The 24,062-nt window shown below is 40.9% G+C and overlaps 1 protein-coding gene and 1 long non-coding RNA gene across 10 annotated transcripts in view; one reads left to right on the forward strand and one right to left on the reverse strand.

The window, feature by feature from the left end:
- The window catches only part of LOC105463419 (zinc finger protein 827), a 173,833-nt gene that overhangs the window by 114,590 nt on the left and 35,181 nt on the right, over positions 1-24,062 (forward strand). The gene's annotated exons all lie outside the window — the stretch shown is intronic.
- Positions 3,832-20,843, reverse strand: LOC139362313 (uncharacterized). Its single transcript, XR_011620926.1, has 3 exons — positions 20,787-20,843; positions 5,555-5,646; positions 3,832-3,952 (listed from the first exon to the last, which is right to left on the reverse strand). It is a non-coding gene; the product is annotated as an uncharacterized lncRNA (long non-coding RNA).

Genomic DNA, 24,062 nt, shown 5'->3' on the forward strand with positions numbered 1-24,062 from the left:
AGGATGTCGGTAGTTTTTAATGGATCGTCTGGTTCATAGAAATGGTTTTATGAAGCTGTGTTAAAACTTTCAGTTAGATAAAATATGTAATGCTCAATTGTTTAGTGATGATCTGGTCAGCAGCATAGAAGAAAAATTTCTAGACTGGGATTCCGGAGAACTTGGGTTTGGTCCTAGCCCAATTCCCTGTAGAAAGAGATGAGAAGGTCTACAAGCTCCTTGCACATCCCCTGTATTAAAAGTTATGTCATCTTGATATGGTTTAGATCTGTGTCCCCACCCAAATCTCATCTTGAATTGTAATTCCCATGTGTTTGGATCATGGTGACGGTTTCTCCCATGCTGTTCTCATGATAGTGAGTTCTCACGAGAGCTGATGGTTTTAAGTATTTGGCAGTTCGTCCTTCATTGGCTCACTCTTGTCTGCCTCCATGTAAGATGTGCCTGCTTCCCTTTCCGCCATGATTGTGCTTCTTGAGGTCTCCCCAGCCATACAGAGATGTGAATCAATTAAACCTCTTTTCTTTGTAAATTACCCAGTCTCTGGTAGTATTTTTATAGCAGTGTGAAAATAGACTAATACACATCTGTTATGGCACTGTAACTTTAGCCCAGACTCCTTCCTTTTCTTTCTAGGGCCAAAACTATACACTAGCACAGTAGACAATCAGTCTAGTCTAGGGGCTTTACTACTAAAATTCTCCCACCTACAGTGAAAGTTGGGAAAGGGAAAAGTCACCATACGTAGTTCTTGAAAGACACAGTACTGGGGAGAGGTAGTGACTGGGATGGGGATGAGAAGGGCTTTTAGGAAGCTGGGGCATTCTATTTCTTTATCTGATTACTCATTATATACATAGGTAATTTTGTGAAAATTCATCTATACTTATGGTAGTATTTCAGTATTTGTCAAGGTTAATTGGCTTATTTACAAATAGGTGGGTCTAGATGCCAAGTGGGCATCTTCAGGCTGTTAATAGGAGTGCACATTTGCTTCAGACTATGACAGTGATAATGATGACAATAGTTTTTCAATTATGTCACTTCTAGTTTGCAGGAACATTTCTATTTGTAACACAAACTGGTTGCCCTAAACTAATGACATGTAGGTTGATATATCTTTTTCCTGTTGCATTTCAAATCGAAAAACTATTCCACACTGCTTATGGCATTTCTTTGATGAACTTGCAGGAGATAAGCTATAGTCTGCGCAGCTGTTTACTAGAGGGAGAAAGTTTCCTAGTTATGGATTTTCTTGATCCAGACAATGTTATTAGAGGCTAAGGATTGTGTGCTCCTTGTTAGCCCCATCTGTCCCCCACCAGCCTAGTTTGATCTTAGAGTATAGGTGTATTTCAAAGGGGAGCTGTTGACTCTATTAGAAACTAGTTATAGAGAAAGATCTTTCATTAGGCACTGTCAGCTATTTGTCTGAGTTAGCTCTTCTCAGTAATTAACTAATTAAATTAAGTTGTCAGCGCCTACAGACTAGCATTTATAGGTTCACACACTAAAGTACAGGCATACTTTTTTAAAGGGCGGTAACATTTCCAAAGGAGAAATGTGTACCCTGTTTAGATGCCTTACCTGAAGTTTCTGTAGAAAGCCACAAAGGTAAAGAAAGAAAACTGTGATTGTGCGGCCATACCTCTTTATCTCTGCCCATATGGTTTGAGTCTGCCCAGATGGGTTGAGTCACTTCATATTAAAAATAATTATCAACACTTTCATGTTTGTACTTTGTGGGAAATGGTAAGATCCGAAAGCCCTTATAAAACCCAGATCCAAGTCAAGTGTGGTGGCACACACCTATAATCCCAGCTATTCAGGATGCTGGAGTGGGAGGATCACTTGAGCCCGGAAGTTTGAGACCAGCCTGGACAGCATAGCAAGACACCTTCTCAACAAAACCCAAATCCCATTTGAGGACTTTGTTTCTCAAGCATAGGTTATCCCCAGGGCTGTGGCCACTTTGGCCTTGGCCTGGTTTCTTCCTCTGAACAGAGCAAATTTATCAAATTTATATGTGCTCACATAATATTCCAAACACCCTTTATAAGGTCTCAGCAGTGCCTGTGGTTGCTTTTTTACTTTTGCAAAGACTATGTAGATGCCTCGAGAATGAATAGTGCTATAAAAGGCCAAAATCTTGAGTATGTATAATGGATGATGGAGAGTATTTGTTTGAAAATTGCAATGCAGTGACCCTGGCTTCAGTTTGGGACTGGCTAATTCAATCTACAAGGCCTTTTCTGTATATACAATATGTTCTTCCATTCCTTTGCTATCAAAAATACATATTCTCATTTCATGCAATTTCTTCTTTGTGTTTATTTCTTTTCAGGGCAGCAACTGCCCTCTGGTAACCAGGATAGAAAAAAAGAAAAGTAATTCCGCTCATAAACTAGACCATCTATTTTCATTCAAACAAATCTGTTCTGTATTCTCTTACATAGGCCAAATGAGGGCCTCTCTGTGGTAAGGAAGACACTCCCACATCACACCATGGCTGTCTCCTGATGTAGTGATAGGAATGATGGTCCAGGGCTTCATTTTTCATTTTCTGCTATTCTCCCTCATTCAGTGTGCCTCTTAGCAAGATACTTAGCTTTTCTGTTCTCACTTTATCATTCAGACACAAAAGATGTTCACTAGAAGTGCAAAAGTGTGGCCAGTCTTTGCATTCACATGATATAAGTTTGACCACGCCATCCCCAGATGTTCCATTCAGATATCCCACATCAAGGTCGCTGAAGCTCTTTCAGTCCAAAGGGCTTCAAACTGAAGATGTCATTTCCCCTGCCTCCCACTTTCTTCATACCACTCCTCCAAAAATATCAGTCAATGAATTAAAACCCTCCTCTCCTGTTTTTCTGTCTTAATAGATAGCATCATAATCATCACCCACCATTGCACACACCATAAGTTTGGACACCATTTGTTTGGATTCCCCCAGAAGCAGATTGTGAGACAAATCTGAGAGCAATTTTAAGGTTTTTGTTTTGTTTTGTTTTTTTGTTTTTTCCAAGACAGAGTCTTGCTCTGTCTCCCAGGCTGGAGTGCAGTGGCATGATCTCAGCTCACTGCAACCTCCACCTCCGGGTTCAAGCAGTTATCCTGCCTCAGTCTCCTGAGTAGCTGGGATTACAGGTGCACACCACCACACCCGGCAAATTTTTTTTTTTTTTTTTTGTATTTTTAGTAGAGACAGTGTTTCACCATGTTGGCCAGGCTGATCTCGAACTCCTGACTTCAGGTGATCCGCCTGCCTCGACCTCCCAAAGTGCTGGGACTACAGGCGTGAGCCACTGCACCTGGCCTAGTTTTTTGTTTGTTTGTTTGATTTTTAGGAGGTGAGACCAGGAAACCCTGGTAGCAAGATGGAAAAGTGAGCAAAGCAAAGGAAAGCAGCCAAACAGGTTACCAATGTGGCCAACTGGAGATTAATTTCCCTGGGGACCTCTAGGACACAATGTACGACACACACTTTCAGAGTTTCCTACCTGAAGGGTGAGACAGCTGGGATGTTTATGCAGCCAGTCATCAGTTAAAGCTGCTCCCAGGAGAATTAGTTCCCCCAGTCTCTGGTCTACCATACAGGTTGGCCAACCAGGTTTCAGTGGCCAGAGAAAGCCCGTAGGAAATATGTGCAGGCACTGGTGGTGAGAAGTAAGGCGTTGAAGCGTGAAGGAAAGGTGATACAGGTTGAGTATTCCTTATCCAAGATGTTTGGGATCAGAAAAGTATTTCAGATTTTAGATTTTTTTATAGATAGATAGATAGATAGATAGATAGATAGACAGACAGACAGACAGATATTTTCATACTTACTGGATGAGCATCCCAGATTCAAAAATCTGCAAGCATTTCCTTTGAGCATGATGCTGGTGCTCAAAAAGCTTCGAATTCTGAGCATTTCAGATTTGGGGTTTCCAGATTTGGAAGGCTCAATCTGTAATTGGGGAGGGGCGTGAGGAACAACACTATCTGCTGCACCATATTTCATTCTTACCTCTTCTTCACCCTCCACTTCCATTCAGTTACCATGTCCTTCTGCATCGATGCCTCCTCCTAGATTTCTCCTAACCCTAACTGCAATAACTTTATTCCAGTCTTCATCACTAGTTCTCTGGATCACAGTGGCCTCTGGCTGGTCTTCCTGTCTCCAGTGTCACCCCCTCAAATCCCTGCTCTCCATCCTGCAGTCTGACTATCTTTCTAGACTGCAGATCTCATCAGACCACCGCCTGCCAGGGCGGCTTCCCGTTGTCATCAGGATAAAATCTAAACTTTGACTGATGAACATGCATTCATAAGACTGATTATAATGCGGGTCTGTTTTTGCCACAGGTTAAAATGGATCCATTTGCAAAAATAAGATGTACAATAAAGCCTTTTATAAATAGAATTGGTCTCTACCTAACGCGGGTGCTCACACCGCATTAGTCCCCACTCATCCTCAGGGGATACATTCCCAGACCCCTGGTGGAGGCCTGAAAACACAGATGGTACCAAACCCTAGAAACACTATGTTTTTTCTTATACACACATACCTATGTTAAAGTTTAATTTATAAATTAGGCACAGCAAGAGATTAACAATAATAATGAAATAGAACAATTTAATAACAACATACTATAATAAAGGTTAACAATAATAATGAAATAGAACAATTTAATAACAACATACTATAATAAAAGTTATGCAAATGTGGTCCTTCTCTCAAAAGATCTTCTTGCATTATACTCAGTCTTCCTGTGCTGATGTGAGATGATGAAATGTCTACATGATGAGATGAAGTGAGGTGAATGACAGACGCTGTGACGTAGTGTGAGGCTGCTACTGACCTTCTGACACTGTCAGAAGGAGGATCATCTGCTTTTGGTGATCCTAGATCATGGAGCCATGACAATGTTGATAGATGTTAGGAGCAGAGGATGTCAGTGACTAATGGGAGTTTAGTGTATATAGCATGGAATGCCGAACCAAGGGGTGACTCACGTCCCAGGTAGGACACAGTAGGATGGCAAGAGATTTCATCAGCTTAGAACAATAAGCAATTTTTTTTTTAACTTAGGAAATGTTTATTTGTGGAATTTTCCATTTAATCTTTTCACAACACAGTTGACCGTGGGTAATGGAAACCTTAGAAAGCCAAACCACGGAGGAGGGGACCACTATCCCATGAAGTAACTCTCCTTTTAGAATAAAATGGTTTAGGTCGGGCGTGGTGGCTCATGCCTGTAATCCCAGCACTTTGGGAGGCCGAGGAGGGTGGATCACCTGAGGTCAGGAGTTCAAGACCAGCCTGACCAATACGGTGAAACCCTATCTCTATTAAAAATAAAAAAATTAGCTGAGCGTGTTGGCGTGTGCCTGAGTCTCAACTACCCAGTAGGCTGAGACAGGAAAATCTCTTGAATCCGGGTGGCAGAGGTTGCAGTGAGCCTAGATCACACTACACTCTAGCCTGGGCGGCAGAGTGAGACACCATCTCAAAAAATAAGTAAGTAAGTAAATAAATAAATAAATAAATATAAATAAAATGGTTTACCTTGACAGTAGAAAGATTGCAGGGCTATATTCATTTTTTTCACCTTAGATGCAGAGCTGATTGCCAATCACTAAAGAAGCTTTAGGGCATTTCTGGAAGCAGAGAGTTGGGAGATGGAGGCACAATAAGACTTTAGATGGTTTGATGTGAGAGTCCAATACTTAATATGAAAACTGAAGACTGATTTTCACATGTGATAATAAATCTCCCAATCATAAAACTTCCCTCTGTCATTAGTCTCATATTAAAAAGCTTGGAGTTGGCCGGGTGTGGTGGCTCACGCTTGTAATCCCAGCACTTTGGTAGGCCAAGGCAGGCGGATCACCTGACGTCAGGGTTTTAAGACCAGCTTGACGAACATGGTGGGATCCTGTCTCTACTAAAAAAAAAAAAAAAAAAAAAAAGCAAAAAGTAGCCAGGTACAGTGACGCACACCTGTAGTCCCAGCTACCTGGGAGGCTGAGGCAGGAGAATCGCTTGAACCCAGGAGGTGGAGGTTGCAGTGAGCTATGATTGTGCCACTGCACTGCAGCCTGGGTGACACAGTGAGAGTCCGTCTCAAAAAAAAAAAAAAAAGGCTTGGAGTTACTTCAAGTAGAATTTTTTCCCCATCTCTAAGCTAACAGATGTTTTGAAGAAACTTTTTTATCAAATGAGCTTCTTTTTAAATATAAATTATTTTAGTGATGGCCACTTTTATATTTTGATCCCAATAAGGCAAAAGTTCACATTGGAGTCTCTCATCAATACTTATGGTAAACTGTGTATAAGACAGATTTAAATTCAGGCCTAAATCACTATGGAATTTGGGCAGCCCATAAAAAGGATATATCCATATTTCTTTTTTTTTTTTTTTTTTTTTTTTGAGAGGGAGTCTCGCTGTGTCGCCCAGGCTGGAGTGCAGTGGCCTGATCTCAGCTCACTGCAAGCTCCGCCTCCCAGGTTTACGCCATTCTCCTGCCTCAGCCTCCCGAGTAGCTGGGACTACAGGCGCCCGCCACCTCCCCCGGCTAGTTTTTTTTGTTTGTTTTGTTTTGATTTTTTGTATTTTTTTAGTAGATAGAGACGGGGTTTCACCGTGTTAGCCAGGATGGTCTCGATTTCCTGACCTCGTGATCCGCCCGTCTCAGCCTCCCAAAGTGCTGGGATTACACAGGCTTGAGCCACCGCGCCCGGCCGCTGTATTTCTTTTAAATGATTAAAATCTTGTGCGTGGTTTTTCCCTTTTGCTAGGGAAACATGTCCCACAAATCTCCTGGCACTTCCAAGGTCATGCACATAAAGAGAGAAACAACGTTCTACAGCTTTTGTCAAGCTGCACACCTCCCTAGTCTTAGACCTCCTCACCCCTACAAGAAACAACAGAGATGGAACTTACATTTGGAAATCACCACATGTACACAGTCATTTCTGTCCTTAGCTTCCTGCACTCTCAAGTGCTTTTGCATTCCATCTCCTCCCAATCTCCTTCTCTGTGTCTACTCTGAGCCATGGTGAGGCTTACATAATGTAATACTTACATGAAATACTCTCTTAAAATTATAAACAAAAAATGAGGGGCCAGGCACAGTGGCTCGCCTATAATCCTAGCACTTTGGGAGGCGACGCAGGCCAAACGTTTGAGGCCAGGAGTTTGAGACTAGCCTGACCAGCATGGTGAAACCCCGTCTCTACAAAACAAACAAACAAAAATTAGCCAGGCATGGTGGTGCATGCCTGTAATCCCAGCTACTCAGGAGGCTGAGGTATGAGAATCACTTGAACTCAGGAGGTGGAGGTTGCAGTGAGCCAGAATTGCGCCACTGCACTCCAGCCTGGGCAACAGAGTGAAACCCTGACTCAAAAAAAGAAAAAAAAAAAGAAAGAAAAGAAATGAATTCTCTTGGTTGCAGAGAAGTATAACACTCCATGTTAGTTTGTGAGTTGGATGCCAGTGTCTCGTTCTAGGAATTTAATCTAAAAATAGACTTGAGCAAGTAACTTTAAGGGATATGAACAAAAATACACTTTGCAGCATAAAGACCCGAAAACCTGAAAACAAACTAAATGCACATAGGTAGGAAACCATTTTCAATAAACCATGAATATTCAGTGGAAAACTCCACAGCCATTAAAAAAGAATGAAGGAGATCCGTAGGAATCTTTTTGAAAAAATGCCTAAGATATATTGTTAGATAAAAAAAAGAAAACACTGGCTGCTGACAACATGTATGACATGATCCCATTTATGTTTTAAAAAAGAGGCAGTACATTTATGTGTACATACTAGGTTGTATATGCATGGATAATTTCTTAAACCGTGAATGGTGATTACCACTGACAAGTGGAAAGAACAGGGATTGGGAGAAGGGGACAGTAGTGAGAGGTATTCTTTTATTTTTGAGTTTATATCCTTTGTTCTATTTTTTTCATCAATTTACATTACATTTATAATTTCTAAAAGTTTAAAAAGTAAAGTGGAAAACCATTGTGTTCAAGCCACTTTTTTTTTAGAATTGGCTTTTACTCATATAATAATTTGGAGCCATAGTGAATAATCTCTAGATCAAGTAAACTGCTAAAAATATAAAGCAATAATTCCCTGCCATCTTCCTTCAGTAAGCTCCCCCAACCAGAAGCCAGAGCTAGATGAGTTTTTCGTACAGTTTGTGAAACTATAAAGCAGGTTACAAATCCACATGAATGGTATGATACCATGATTTGTAAAACTGTGGGCATACAGAAAAAAAAAGAGCAGAAAGAATAAATCTAGAAATGTTAGCTTTTCCTCAGATTAGTTGGCATGTCAAGTAATTTATACTTATATTTCATGAATTTCCATTTTTATAAGAAGTGTGTGTTATTTTCATAATCATGTAATTGCCTGATGGGTCCTTCCTGCCTGCTGCACAGACAAAACCAATTCACTGAGATCCTGTTACTACAGTGAAGAGTTTAATTAATGCAGGGCAGCCTAGCAGGAGGACTGGAGTTATCACTCAGATCAGTCTCCCCAGGAACTCAGAGCCCAGGGTTTTTATGGATAATTTGGTGGGCAGGGGGCTAGGGAATGGGTGCTGCTGATTGGTTGGAGATGAAATCATAGGCGTATAGAAAATGGTCCTCATGTGCTGAGTCCACCTCTGGATGGGGGCCACAGGACTGGTTGAGTTGAGTCATGGGTCTGGGTGGGGTCAGTCAGTTGCCAGAATGCTGTCTGAAAAACATCTCAAAAGACCAATCTTAGGTTCCACAATAGTGATGTTATCTATAGAAGCAACTGGGGAAGACACAAATCTTGTGACCTCTGGTCACATGACTCCTGAGCAATAAGGGATTATAGAAACTACACCTACATTTTAGAATTCAGACCCTTCTCATAATCCTAGTCTTGTGGACTTTTATTACTTTTCAGTCCCTGAGCCAGGAGGGCATTAGTTTTAGGGAGGGACTATTATCATCCTTGTTTCAAAGTTAAATTATAAACTAAATTCTCCCCATGGTTAGCTTGCCCTAGGCCCAGGAATAAGCAAAGGCAGCCAGTCTGTGAGGCCAGAAGCAAGATGGAGTCAGCCATGCTAGACTTCTCTCACTGTCATCATCTTTGCAAAGGTGGTTTCAGTCAGAAAACATCAATAAGATAGTTTCATTTTTAACAAAGGAGAAAATATCTTGTATATTCTCATACTGAATGCTTGACACTAACTTTTTCTGGAAATTTCTATCATGAGGATATTCCTGGAGCTTTGGACAAAATCCACTTTGGCAGAAACACATTTAAATATGATGCTAGGCTGGGCACAGTGGCTCACACCTGTAATCCCAGTGCTTTGGGAAGCCAAGGCAGGAGGATTGTTTGAGGCCAAAAGTTCAAGACCAGCCTTGGCAACGTAGCAAGACCCCGTCTCTGCAAAAAATTAAAAAATTAACCAGGTGTGGTCATGTATGCCTGTAGTCCCAGCTACTTGGGAGGCTGAAGCAGGAGGATTGCTTGAGGCCAGGAGTTCAAGGCTGCAGTAAGCTATTAATAAGATCAAGCCACTGCACTCCAGCCTTGGTGTCAGAGAGACACTGCCTCTAAAAAATAAAATTAAAAAACAAACAAATACATAAATGTGACTCCAGAAAAATGGTAGACCTAGAAGAAACTAAAGTGAATGGAGATACTTTCAGATGAAAATGCTGGGAAAAAATCTCGTAAAGGGGTATTTGCAAAGTAGAACTCCTCTTTAAGGTATCAAAGTGCTTCAGACTAAGGAACGCTGTTTAAATGTTCTGCGTTTATCGGTACCTACTACCTTCATGATTTCCCCATCCTCTGTTGTATGCACCCTACACAGAACCTCTTTCCCATCGGGGCTTTCCAGTCAAAATGACTCATCCAGCTGCAGAATCTAGTTTCTCTGCCCTAAGTATCTAGGAATGAGTCACTCAAATGAGTTGCTTCTTTTTTAACATCAATGGAATTAGGCTTGAAAGATTCATGATGGGGGAGGGTCCTGGGAAAGGGGCCTGTGCTGAGGTTATCAGGGAAATCAGCTGTATTATAGGAATGGGAAAGAGGCCAGTAAACAGGATAATGAGGGAGTGGGATAGCCTGGAGGTAGAATGATTTACAAAAAAAGATTAGATCCAAATTCTGGCTGTCTTTGTTAGAGTATGGAGGCAGGAATTAATTGGTTATGTGGATTGTAGGTAACCATTTTGTGGCAAGATGACTTAAAAGGTAAGATGACTCATCCTAATTATTTTTTTTTTGCTCACTAGTTTTCTATGTACTGTATAGGCACTTGTACCCACAGAAAAACAAGGGGAAAGTTTACTCGGGAAAAAAAAAAAATGTGTACTCTTGCAAATGCTTTTAACATGTAGGCATGCTTTCGGTATGTGAAAGTTATTTCTGACACTATTTTTGGTCAAATTGTTTTTCATTTTTATGAAAATGTTAATTTTTAAAGCACTCTGGTCTATCTCCCAACTGTTACTTTTATCACTCGAAAATGTGGTATTTTAAAAATATCATCACTGGTGTCATACTAAGACTTGCCATGCCTTTCATAGTAATTAATGTTTTTGGTTTTTGGTTTTTTTTTTTTTTTTAAAAAAAAAAAAAAAAAAGCAGCCCGACGCAGTGGCTCACGCCTGTAATCCCAGCACTTTGGGAGGCCAAGGCGGGCAGATAACGAGGTCAGGAGTTCAAGACCAGCCTGGCCAAGATGGTGAAACCCCATCTCTACTAAAAATACAAAAATCAGCCAGGCGTGGTGGTGGGCGCCTGTAATCCCAGCTATTTGGGAGGCTGAGGCAGAGAATTGCTTGAACCCGGGAGGCGGAGGTTGCAGTGAGCCGAGAGGGCGCCACTGCACTCCAGCCTGGGCGATAGAGCGAGACTCCATCTCAAAGAACAAAAACCATTGGGACATGAAAAAGAAACATGAAAGTTCACCAAAGTGTTCATAGCAGTTATCTTTGGGTGATGATGGGAACTCTGATTGTGGGTTTTGGTTTTGTTTCCCCTCCAACACCTTGCCTCTATTCTTCTAGTTTTCTATAATGAGCATGAAACACTTCTGTAAAGAAAAATTAAATGATTAGAGGGAGTAAGATGTTAAGGAACAAAGGTCTTGTGTAACAATCTTGTATAAACAACAATGGTCAGGAAAAGACTCCCCAGAAGGTGAAATTCTAACAAATTTTGGCAGAGTCATTTCAGAAACTTTAAAGTTAGACATCCTGTAAGTTATTAATAATGAGCTGTGAAATCCTTGTATGAAATACGACTATGAGCACAGTCATTTCCATTTGGAGGCTCACGAAACTTACTCAAGGAATGATTGAACTTTGAGGGTGGTTACTTATTTTTAACCTTGCAAGGTAGATTCATGAATTAAATTAATCTTAGGGCACCAGGTGTGATGGAAGAACTGCACGCCATTTTCTCTATCTTGGTTGTTGAAAATAGAGTGTTTAATGGGACGGTCTGTTGTACTGTCTGATTGCATCATTGGTCTCATAAGTATCAGTGACATACATGTAATTAATAAAATAGTAGCTGCCATGGGAGGGTATTTTCAGTAGTTATATCAAAATGTGTAATAAGCATTCTAATTTCTGTCACATCTGTTTAATTTCCTAACAAAGGCAGTAAGTTAGAAAAAATATCAGTGGCTCTTGACAAACCTGTCCTTAACTTTCTCCTTAGATTATTTTCATTCTTCTCTGCCAGTGTCAAAGAATACTGAGATGTTGCAGAATGAGGATTAAATAAAAAAAGGATCTGAGTATCATTAAATATTTGATGAGCAGTATGAGAAGATTGTGAGGTGTGCATATCACTGGGGTGAAAAGAAAGTTCATTCATTCATGACCCAGCACAGTGGCTCATGCCTGTAATCCCAGCACTTTGGGAGGCTCAGGCAGGAGGATTGCTTGAACTCTGGAGTTTGAGACCAGCCTGAGCAACACGGCAAAACCCCGTCTTTACCAAAAATTAAAAAAAAAAAATTCGCTGGGCGTGGTGGCGTGTGCCTGTGGTCCCAGTTACTTGGGAGGCTGAGATGGGAGGATGGATTGAGTCCAGGAGGCAGAGGTTGTGCAGTGAGCCCAGATAGCACCATTGTACTCCAGCCTGGGCAACAGACCCAGACCCTATCTCAAAAAAAAAAAAGTTCACTTATTCAACATACTTATTGAGCAGCTTTTGTATGCCAAGTATTTCTTAGGTCCTGGGGAACAGCAGTGAGTAAAATAAAGCCCCTGTCCTCACGAAGTATACACCCTAGAGAGGGAGGCAGATAATAAACTAGTATTATTATATATAACGTCATGAAAAAAAATAAGCAAGGGAAAGAGAGGGTTTGGGAAGGGGTCATATAAGGTAGGATGGTCAGGAACAGACTCCCCAGAAGGTGAAATTCAAGCAGCTACCTGAAGCAAAGGTGGGAGAGAGTCCTGTATTTCCTCGTGGGGAAGAGAGTTCATGTAAAGGGAGCAAGAAGGTCCTGACTTGAGGGTGAGCTTGGCTGGGGAAGTGACAGCAGGAAGGGAGGTGAAGCTGGAGGGGAGGGAGGGAGCTGGCTCCTAGGTCATCTGAAATAGCATGGACTTGGGCTTTTATTGCAAGTATGCCAGGAACCATTGGAATGCTTTGAGCAGAAAAGTGACATGATCTTACTTCCATTTAACTCTTTCCTGTTTAATCTTTAAAGCCCAAATAATGTACTCTGAAAGGCTTAATGGGAACAGAGAGGCCCTGCATAGAGATAAAAGAGGCAAAGAAAGGTAATTTGCTGAGCAGAATTTTTATAGTGAATGGAATCTGTGCATGTTCCTTTAGTAATTAATTATTGATGGTGAGTGTTGCCCAATATTTTTCTCATTTAATTTTTCTTATTAAGTTATCAAAGAGGGATTATGTTTTGTTACATTTGGTTGAAATTTGGGGATTTTTTTTTTCCTAATCAGTTAAAAATGACTATCTAGATATTTGAATACTTATGGGAAAAAGTCTATAAAACTTGTTCTAGTAAAAAAAAGAAGGGCTCAAAAGTTAAGGAACTTGAAACCAGGATTTTTTTTTTTAAAGAGACAAATCCAGTATTTAGAATTTCTTCTAGAAGAGAGAATGCCTTCATCAGAAAGGTGAATTTTACTTCTTGCAGGAATTGCTCCAGCATTATTTATAAAGAGCTGTGTCAGGGAACTATGAATTCTCCAATAAAACTGCAAATTACTCCAACAGATGCATACAAAACATGCCTAGAAGCTGTTGTGTATTTGTATTTTGCCAGTACTGCCATTGAAGAGGTGATTTACAATCCTAAAGCCACCTATGATGGCATTTTCTAAATGTTGTACCAAATTATATTGTGTAAGACAGTAACATCTGTCACTTAGAATGGAATTCTTAAATATTTGTTATATAAATGTAATACTGACAATCAAAAAAGCTCGTGTTTGCTAGTACATAATAGACATCTTTTGGAGGAAGGGATTTGCCTTGTCCCCACTCATGGAAACAGTACCTAATAAGAAATTTATTTGCCTCCCTTACTTAGAAACACTACTAAATATTAAACCATCAAAAACCTAGTTACTAAGTAGAATGACCACAGCCACTGAAGGGTTCAGGTTCAAGATGAGTTTTCAGATAAATGTACCACTTCCCACCTACCTTCAATAATCTTCAGATGTTGAAATCACTTTTTAAAAACATTTTCTTTGTTACTCATTATATCTGAGGAAATGTAGATTCTTTATAGACTTTTCAAGACTTGGATTATATAAACCCATTGTTCAGCTAGATGTTTGTTTTAAATGTTTTTTAGCCACCAGAAAAAAAGTAGGTGATTATCTAGTCTAGACTTGTTCTTGTACCATTATTCAGCCAAGCTGTTCAGAGGCAGTTTGCTGAGATAGGGAGTGAGATAATGTGTTTCAGTGATAAAATAGGCAGTCCACTCCTTGCTGGCAGGCTATGAGGTTGATTACTTAACGCCTCAGCCAGAGAGTGAGTCCAAATTACAGTTTCCTCTGGAATGATGCAAGCTTCAGAATTCACTGGAGTAGGGAGTAGAGGGTGGAGAGAGGAGAAACCTTTACAAGTGATTGGATTACATCAGTTTTCACTTCTGTGTATACACACGCGTATGTGTATGCGTTCATTTCCTTTTGGCATGTAAGAGTAAACTAGTCAAGATTTCTAAAAGGACTTTGCTGCTTTTAATAGAAATTGCCACCGAAGAGACTTTAGAGTTAGAAAATTCTTGGTTGACTGAAATGAACAGATTGTTATCTGGCAATGGTGGCCCCTCTTCAGGGTTGCACAAGCATATACCAGAATAAGTTATAACCAAAAAAAAAAAAAAAAAAAAGGAAGTTAGGGTAAACTACATCCATTTTGAGAAACTGAATTCTTTTTGTGTGCATAAATAACCCAACCAGGAGGATCTGGTGTGCTTAGCACACTCTGAATGCGTTTAAGTCATTTTCATTTGATTGGAGAACAGGGATAAAGTTGGAGTTTGGCCTTTGGGAAATCATTACTGGCTCAAGCTAAATGATATAGCCAGCTCTATTAAGTTCTAGAGTCTTGGGGAGTCGTACACACCAATTTATAGGAATCCTTTGATCAATTGGAAAAACTTCCTCTCTGCTTAAAATGGGGAGAGAAAATATATCTCCCTGGTCAGATTGTGTGGTTGATGTTCTCAAGATGATGATATTAGCTCTGTGCCTCTCAGACTATATCCATGACAGTTTCTAAATCCTTTTGCAAACAGCTAGATTCCAACATGATTGCCTTTATTTGTGCAATTGAAGAACTAAGAATGATCCCGATACATTGTTTGCTAGCAAAGAAGTGATTTCCTTAGCCTCTTGATGGTGGTAACCAGCTTGAGCTCATTTTTTTTCAAATTGCTGAGTTTAATGGGATTAAAGAGATTTCTAAAGAAGGAATTTTAAATCTGCACTAGGAAAAGGATATTGGTCATTGTTTTGTTTTGGTTTTAATAGATTTGGCCTCTTAAGATCCTTTGTCATAACAAAGTAGGTGAAATGATGTATTGGGTTGGTGGCTTTTAAAATTTTTTGAAGAAAACCCAGATACAGTTTTACCTGTTTGTATGTGTGTATGCATATGCATGTGTTAAATAACAATGTAAAATATATACAGATAGGTGTTTAAGTAAAGTAGATAAGTGATGATAGATAGGAGGGAAGAAAGGAGGAGGGAGGGAGAGATGAAGGAAGGAAGAAGAGAGGATAGATAGTTACAGGTAACTGAAACAATCCTCACACATGTACCATGTCTGCAATTTTTAAATCTATCCTATTGTATTTTACTCTTTTATTTTTGTGAGACAGGGTCTCACCCTGTCACCTGGGCTGGAGGGCAGTGGCGTGATCTGGACTCACTGCAGCCTCAATCTCCAAGGCTCAAGTGATCCTCCTGCCTCAGCCTCCTGAGTAGCTGGGGCTACAGATGCATACCACCTTGTCTAGCTAACTTTTTAATTTTTTTTTTGGTAGAGACAAGGTTTCTCCATGAACTCCTAGGCTCAAGCTATTCTCCCGCCTCCGCCTCCCAGGGTGCTGGGATTACAGGCATGAGCCACTGCGCCCAACCTATTTCACCCTTTTAAAAAATGTGGATTGAGATCCACTAAATCAATTTTATGATCTGCTGGCAGGTCACAACCAGAAATTTGAACATCACTGAGCTAGCCAGTAAGAAAGCCTGGAGTCCCCGGCTTTGAGTTCCCTCAGGAAGACCTGAGAACTCCCTCATGCACCCCTGCTCCCACCTTTGTGCCAGCTGCTTTGGTTTTGACTGAACAGGCTGGTTTGTGCCAAACACCTTGTAGATCCAAACTCCCATCCTCATTGAGATGATTGGATTGTTCCCGAACCAGACCTTTGAAGCTGTGCCCAACAGGAGTGAAAACAAACAAAACAAAAGGAATCAAGCTTTTTCCCAGTGTAGTCTGGTGATACTCTGCTTTGTATCTGAGTGGAAAGAGAAAGTAATGGTGTTTTACATTTGAGTGAATCTCATTGAAGAACAGTATCTCTGAAATGCTTTTCAGAGTCTTAAAGTAATGATAAAGTGAATTTAAGTGGGAGGAAAGAGAAGAAATGTTTTAAATTCTGCATTTAGCCATTTAATTGAACTCTTAGAGTTCTTAGTATCTGAAACAAGTCTTTGGTTGTGCACTTTCACAGATATAGGTAACTATGACAGTGCCCAGCCTTCATTCTTATTCTGTGTATTAGATAAGGGACAAATGACCCTCTCTCCCCAGTGTGTTGCCTTTGATTTCCATTTTCTAAAATGATCTTTTTCTACGAATAGCAGACCCGCCTTCCTGCCCTCCCCACCCTCCCTGCCATGAGTGGTAGAATGCTCACGTTGAAATAATGGAGCTTTTGGTTGCTGGCAGCAATCAGCTAAGCTTTTAAAAGCATACGTATTGAAAGGGAAAAGAAGTAATGTCTTGGATTCCACCCACTCCAGAAATCAGCAAAGAGAAAATTCTCTCAATTAAAACATAATGTAATTTCCATCCCACCCTTGGGGCATTACTTCGGCTAATGTGGATGAAAATGAACATCAAATTGATTGGCTTCCCACGCCCTGACAATCATTAATTATGCCAAAGGTGCTGGAGATGAATGTAGTGACTTGAAAGAAACACAAGTTGACAGCTTCTTCCTGACTCTGGAGTCCCATCTCAGGACAGGTGACGGGCCTGATGTATCTTTTTCGAGTACGCTTCTTCCCCACTCTCTCTAACAGGAAAGAGATTTTGAGGATTTTATTTGCTTTGAATTAGCTGATCCCATGGAATGTAGAAAGGTTTCCGACAAAACAGATTCAGTGCTGTCTGATGGGGATATCAAGGTAGAAGAACTTGATAATGGGGCTTTAAAAGCGTACATATTTGAAAATGTCTGCAAATGATTTTCTCATTATACATATATAATATCTGAACATCTGCAAGTACAGTGCTAGCAACATACAATTGCTAAAGAACTGGAAGTTTAACAGGGCAATGGTCTTGATTCTGAAAGGGTCAAATTCCCTACTACCATTAGAGATTCTATAAAAGAATCCTATTCATACATAGAGGATTTTTTTTTTAACTTCATATAGGCAATTATTTCCATCTTAACCTTGGATAGAGGAAGTTGGACTAATAGTTAAATGTGCTTGGAATTATGCCTATGACTTTTTTACTACCTTGTGAATTTTCGTATTGAAAGCTCAGTGAACTTTTTAATTTAAAAAATAAGAATTAGCTCATGCTCCTTGCCCTTGGTAATCACCAGGGCACCACTATCATCCAAAGTACATTAAGGACCTACCTGCCTGTATCCCCACTAGAATTTAAATAGTCACAGTCTATGCTTTCTCAAAATCTGCAACCCAGGATACATTAGACGTATGGTTGTCAACTGGGAGGTATTTTGCCCCCAAGCGGACATTTGGCAGTGTCTGGTGTTACTTTTCATTGTCTTAACTGGGGGAAGTGCTGCTGGCATCTTATAGGTCGAAGCTGGCGATGCTATTAAACATCCTACAATCTACAATGCACAGCACAGGCCCCATAGTAGGGAATTATCAGTCAAAAATGTCACTAGTGCTGAGGTTGAGAAACACCAAATCATGTTGGCAGATGTGTTCATAAAGGGCATGTTAGAACTAAGACTCAGTGACCAGCTGTACAGGCTGGGTGCAGTGGCTCATGCCTGTAATCCCAGCACTTTGGGAGACCGAGGCAGGTGGATCACTTGAGCTCAGGAGTCTGTAGTCTTAGCTACTCGGAAGGCTAAGGTAGGAGGCTAGCTTGAGCCCGGGAGGTTGAGGTTGCAGTGAGCCAAGATCATGCCACTGCATTGTGGCCTTGGCAACAGAGCGAGATTCTGTTTCGGAAAAAAGAAAAAAAGGACCAGCTATCCCGATTGCTTCACTGTGTTTATACATGTATTTCTGGAAACTTTTCAAGTTTCTAACTTACAGTTTGGTTATTTAATAGCTCTGTTAATACTGGTGCTTGTTTTATAAAAGACAACTGGACAACTGTGACATGCAATTTCATTGTAACAGTGGCCTGGAAAATAAGCATCAAACATGATGGAATCTTGCTCATGAATTATTGAAATCTCAAGAAACAGAACATATGCGTTATAGAGCAGGGGTCCTACTCTCTATAAACTAAGCATACTTTACATGAAAAACATACTGTATGTATTAGTTATGATAACATTTTGATGGCTGTAAAAAAGGCCAAAATAGCAATGGTTTAAATAAGGTAGAAGCTGATTTCCCTTTTTATGTAACAGCCAGAGTATAAGCAGTCCAGAGCCGATGTGGCAGCTCCAGGCACTAAGACTCCTTCTCTTTTGTTATCCTGCCATTCTTGGCATACATCTTCCATCTTACGGTCTACTATGGCTGCTCCTGCTCCCACCATCACATCTACATCCTAAATAGCAGGAAGGAAGTCAAGGGCATGACCTTCCTTTTAAAGGCATGTAACACATCACTTCTGGTCACACTGTTGTCTCGAACTTGGTCACATGGCCATACTTAGCTGGTAAGGAGGTTGACAGTGTTTTGTTGGGCAGCCATGTGCCCAGCTAAAACTCGGGGGATTCCTTTATTAAAGGAAGGAGAAAAGTACGGATGTTGGAGGGCAGCTAGCAGTCTCTGCTCAGATGTCTGGTTTTAGGTTAATTCTTTTAGGTTAACCCAAAGACTGGTTAATAATTCCAAATGGCCTTTGGTCAGGATAGAGTTCACAGACTGTGACAGTGTCTGCGATGGCCTGTTATTTTACTCTATTACATTAATCCTGAATAGTCAGCCTTCTGTGCCAGACTTCCTCATTTGTAAATTGCCAGTAATATCTAACTCATAGGCTTATGGTGAGGATTAATGATGTCATATATGTAAAACACTCAGAACAGTCCCTAGCACATCGTGAGCTCCACTGAGAGCTATAAATATTATTGTTATGGGTGATTGCTGTGCCCGACTAGCTGATTTGAGCCTTAACTTATTCAGCACGTAAATGTCTGTTAATTTCATTTTGTTTGTAAATCTCAATATTTGTTGTTTTGATCTAATTTGGAGTTGTAGCCACAACCCCACAACCCCAATAAAGTATGAAAACGGGAGATCTACTTTGAAGATAATGCTAAATTGGAATTGATGTGGGCTTGAGCTGATCATGAACCAGTAGACTGCCAGCTTCTTACTTCAGAACATTGGTGGCCAGGCTAGAAATTCAGTGTAGTTGTCAACTTTAGATAACACTCTGTGTTATCTATGGCCTCGCATTCGTCTGTTTCTCAACAACGTCAGAGATTTCTGGTTTGGACCCACAGAGATAATTAAATTTGTGAAAATTCTTTCTTTACTCCTCAGTAAAGACGTTTAAAAACTCACAGTGGAAAAAGTGCAATTCAGATTTACAAATGGCAGTAGCTGTCTTACATTTTACATTATTTCAGAGTTCAACATCATGTAGCAGATAACCTTCCCTGAAATTCTGCCTCATCAGTTCTAACATTTAACATGGCTAAAGATAAAGTTAGAACATCTTTTTAAAAATTGTTATTATTATTATTATTATATTATTATTATTATTGAGACAAATCTTGCTCTTGTCACCCAGGCTGGAGTGCAGTGGCACAATCTCAGCTCACTGCAACCTCTGCCTCCCAGGTTCAAGTGATTCTCCTGCCTCAGCCTCCCAAGTAGCCAGGACTACAGGTGCACGCCACCACACCTCGCTAATTTTTGTATTTTTAGTGGAGACGAGGTTTCACCACATTGGCCAGGCTGGTCTTGAACTCGTAACCTCAGGTGATCTGCCCGCCTCAGCCTTCCAAAGTGCTGGTATTATAGGCATGAGCCACTGCGCCCAGCCAGAACATCTTTAAATTTGCAAGCATACATATACATGTAGAGAAAATCCTATATTGATGTTAGGGTAGCTTGGCCCCTAAACCACATATATTCATTCTTAGGTCATTTCATACTTTTTACTAGTGAAAATTTTGAAAGGGCAATATCTTACTTGCATGTGAACTGACAGAAATGCAAACCATATATATTGTTTGAAAGGAGCAGGCTGTCTTTTCTATAGGCTATAACCCACTCTCATGCGAACATGAAGTCCGTGAAGGAAGCCACACTCCAGTATGCAAACCTCTGTCTTGCTTTTCTTCTCTAAAAGTTTCTCAAAGTTCCTTTGGTCCTCACAACATGAAATTTAGTAGGATGATTCTATATCCATTCAATCTTAAATTCGGTGAGGGAGAATGATGGTGACTCATTTGGCAATTCATATTATTTTTATCAACAGAAAATGATAAAACAATTCCATATAATCATATGGAAATGAACATTATTTAGACTGACTTGGGTCAAAATATTTTCTAGGCTGGCTAAAAATGTTAGCACTCAGAGGGAGTGAGGGTTTAGCAACAGTACAATGAGAATTTCCGGAATAAATCATTTCCATTTATACCACAGAAGCTTTAGTCTTTTAAAACTCAACATCTTATAGTATAATGCTTAAAAATTATTCAAGGACTTGACGAACAAGCCTTAGAGTGTTAGTTCCTCCAACAAGAAAAATAAGGATTGTACTCATATCATCATTTTCTTTTTAAAATAAATGAATGCAGGAACTAGAAAGGCAGAGAAGGGGCAGATGGGAATGAGGATTGATAGCCTTACCTTGATGAACAAGCTCCAGAGAAGGTCAAGTCCTTTTCCTGTCAGGCAGCTTTTGTGAGTAGGGGAGATTTCACAAACCTGTCCTTGGCATAAGACTCATGTGAGTGACCAGGTGAACAGTTGTAACTTGATAGGAAGATAATCCTCTGGCTGTTATTATAGAAGAGCAGTAGAGGGAGTATCTGTAAAGGTCAATGTGAAGCTTCCTAAAATAATTTTTCCTAAAGGCAAAGAGTTTACCTTTAAGAGCAAGATCTGGACTTACTCTGCTCTCTAGTCTCTTCTGTCCTACACAGAGGAACTCAAGTTCGGATTCGAGCCCGATAGGATCTGACCTCTAATTTTTCTTTTGGGATATTAAATTATGCTAGAACACCATTGATTCATAATTGTGGCAGATGTAGTACCAGAATTGTGTAAGTCAGAGCCACTGGCTCTAAGAGACCAAAATTCTTTATAAAATGTAACACCTTGCCTCTGGCTTGGCGTGACCCCAGGAGCCACCCCCATGCCACATAGTACATGCATCCAGTACATATATGGTCAGTGTATGTGGTTCTCTTCGGTATCTATGAAATGAAGGTAGTACCTACCACATGGGTTGTTAGGAGGAGCAAACGAGGTCAGGCACAGTGACTCATGCCTGTAATCCCAGCACTTTGGGAGGCTGAGGCTGGTGGATCACCTGAGGTCAGGAGTTCAAGACCAGCCTGGCCAACATGGCAAAACCCCGTCTCTACTAAAAATACAAAAAAGTAGCTATGCGTGATGGCAGGCGCCTGTAATCCCAGCCACTCGGGAGGCTGATGCAGGAGAATTGCTTGAACCCAGGAGGCAGAGGTTGCAGTGAGCCAAGATCATGCCACTGCACTCAGCCTGGGCAACGAGAGCAAGACCCCATCCCAAAAAAAAAAAAAAAAAGGAGGAACAAATGATATAATTTATGTAAGGTTCTTAGCAGAGTGCTTGACTCATCATTAGCTCTTAGTAAATTGTATTATCATTGCTGTCACCGTGTTTCCTGCATAGGTGTTAAGAAGGTAGATAAGAGACGGGTGGCACCAAATTTTCAAAAATTGGTTAGAAAGTTGATTTGCAAGTAACCAAATAAGGTCTCCCTTCCACCCTTCCCCACCAACAATTCACTTCTCCTTGCTCCGCTAACCTCATCCCTCTCCACCCCCGACTCTCACCCTTCCCAGTGTTCCCAGTTTCGTATACATCCTTCCAGAGATATTTTACATACAAACAAGTGGAAACATGTCTGCGTGTGTTTGTTTTAGGAACAATTATTCTTAAGCAGCTCTGTACTTGAAAGAGTGAAGAACCTCCCTTCAAGCTGATAATTGAAATGGGGAAATAAAGTAAAAGTTTCTTCCCTCCGTGGTTCCAAATGGCAAGTTTTTCACCCTGTGGAATCAAGTGGTTACATCCTTCCCAAGTTAACAGAATATGAAGGATATTAGCATGGTTTCGGTAGGGTAGACACTGAAGCCTGAAAGAATGGTTCAGTGGAGTCACCTGGGGTTTATTACTGCTTCTGGTAGGCCATTTTATCTCACTGTAGAGACACGATCACTTAACTATGTGGGCCAAATATATGCGTGCCCAGAATCAACAGCTAGTTCTCTTTCGCATATTTTATATGATTTATCCACTGACTGACTCCAAATTAAATTCAAAAGGAATTGGAAGCCTTAGCTGAGGAGCCACTGATAAGATACCCTACTCTGGCTAGGCAGACACAGCAAAGATTTTCAGAAATAGTACAACTGCTTCCACTTCCCTGTTAAAACGTTACCTCGCACATGTGAATCTAATGTAGGGATTAACTCGTACACGTTCTATCGTTTAGGGCAAAACGATTGGCTCAAACGGAAATACTTCTCATTATCGTGTTGCCTAATTCATGCAGTGAGATCCAACACAGAGGAACTCAGGTTCTGATTTGAGCCTGAGGGGATCTGACCTCTAATTTTTGTTTTGGGAAAGTAGATTATGTTAGAATGCCATTGATTCATAATTATTGCAGATGTAGTCCCAGAATTGTGTAACTCAGAGCCGTGGGCTCTAAGAGACGAAAATTGTTTGCAAAACATAACGCCAGCCAGGCACGGTGGCTCACACCTGTAATCCCAGCACTTTGGAGGCTGAGGGGGGCAGATCACTTGAGGTCAGGAGTTCAAGACCAGCCTGGTCAACATGGTGAAACCCCATCTCTACTAAAAATACAAAAATTAGCTGGGTGGGGTGGTGGGTGCTTTGTAATTCCAGCTGCTGGGAAGGCTGAGGCATGAGAATCGCTTGAACCCAGTGGGCAGGGATTGCAGTGAGCCAAGATCACGCCACTGCACTCCACCCTGGGCGATAGAGTGAGACTTAGTCTCAAAAAAGAAAAAACATAACATCTTGCCTCTGACTTGGCGTGACCCTATGAGGACATCCCCAGCACATGCATCTCAGGGGAGGAAGCAGATTGACCCACTGTCTACCAGCCACTGAATGATTCTTGGGTGGTTTGGCAGGTACACGTGGTTCGGCAGCCTTGGCTAGACAGCAGAGTTTGCCATTTTTTTTAAACCTTCACTTTGGAAGAGGAAATAAAGGTGCCAGTCCTCTTGAAAGCCCTGTCTTTGAAAACTCACTTTTTAACCCATGGTTTCTTGCCAAACCAATATTTGGGATATGGTGTTATGCAGTGTTTTGTTCTGCTGTGGATGTTACTGGTTTCCTTAACAGTAGAAATATCTCTGTGAATTAGGTCTTGACAAGTAAAAACCTTTTCCATCGGCCTTTACTGTTGTTGGGTATGTATGCGCTATTTTTGTTTTTTTTTGTTTGTTTGTTTGTTTGTTTGAGGTAGGGTCTCTCACTGTCGCCCATGCTGAAGTGCAGTGGCCTTAACCTCCTGAGCTCAAGCAATTCCCATCCCGTCCCATCCCATCCTATCCCATCCCCACTCCGCCCCAGCCTCAGCCTTCTGAGTAACTGGGCCTACAAGCACACACCACCACACCTGGCTAATTTTGTAGAGACAGGGTTTCGCCATGTTGCCCAGGCTGGTCTGCAACTCCTAGCTCAAGAAATCCTCCCACCTTGGCCTTCCAAAGTGCTGGGATTACAGGCTATGTGTGCTTTGAAAATGACAAATGTGAAAATCTCTAGACATTTTACCTGACATTGTCTCCTGTAAGACTAGAATGTGACCACATTTTCAGCTCAGAAGACACCAACAGGACCTTGAGGCAAATTTACATGCTGAAAAAGCAGCCATAC

Source organism: Macaca nemestrina, chromosome 3, assembly GCF_043159975.1.
Source record: "Macaca nemestrina isolate mMacNem1 chromosome 3, mMacNem.hap1, whole genome shotgun sequence".
Taxonomy (NCBI): Eukaryota; Metazoa; Chordata; class Mammalia; order Primates; family Cercopithecidae; genus Macaca; species Macaca nemestrina.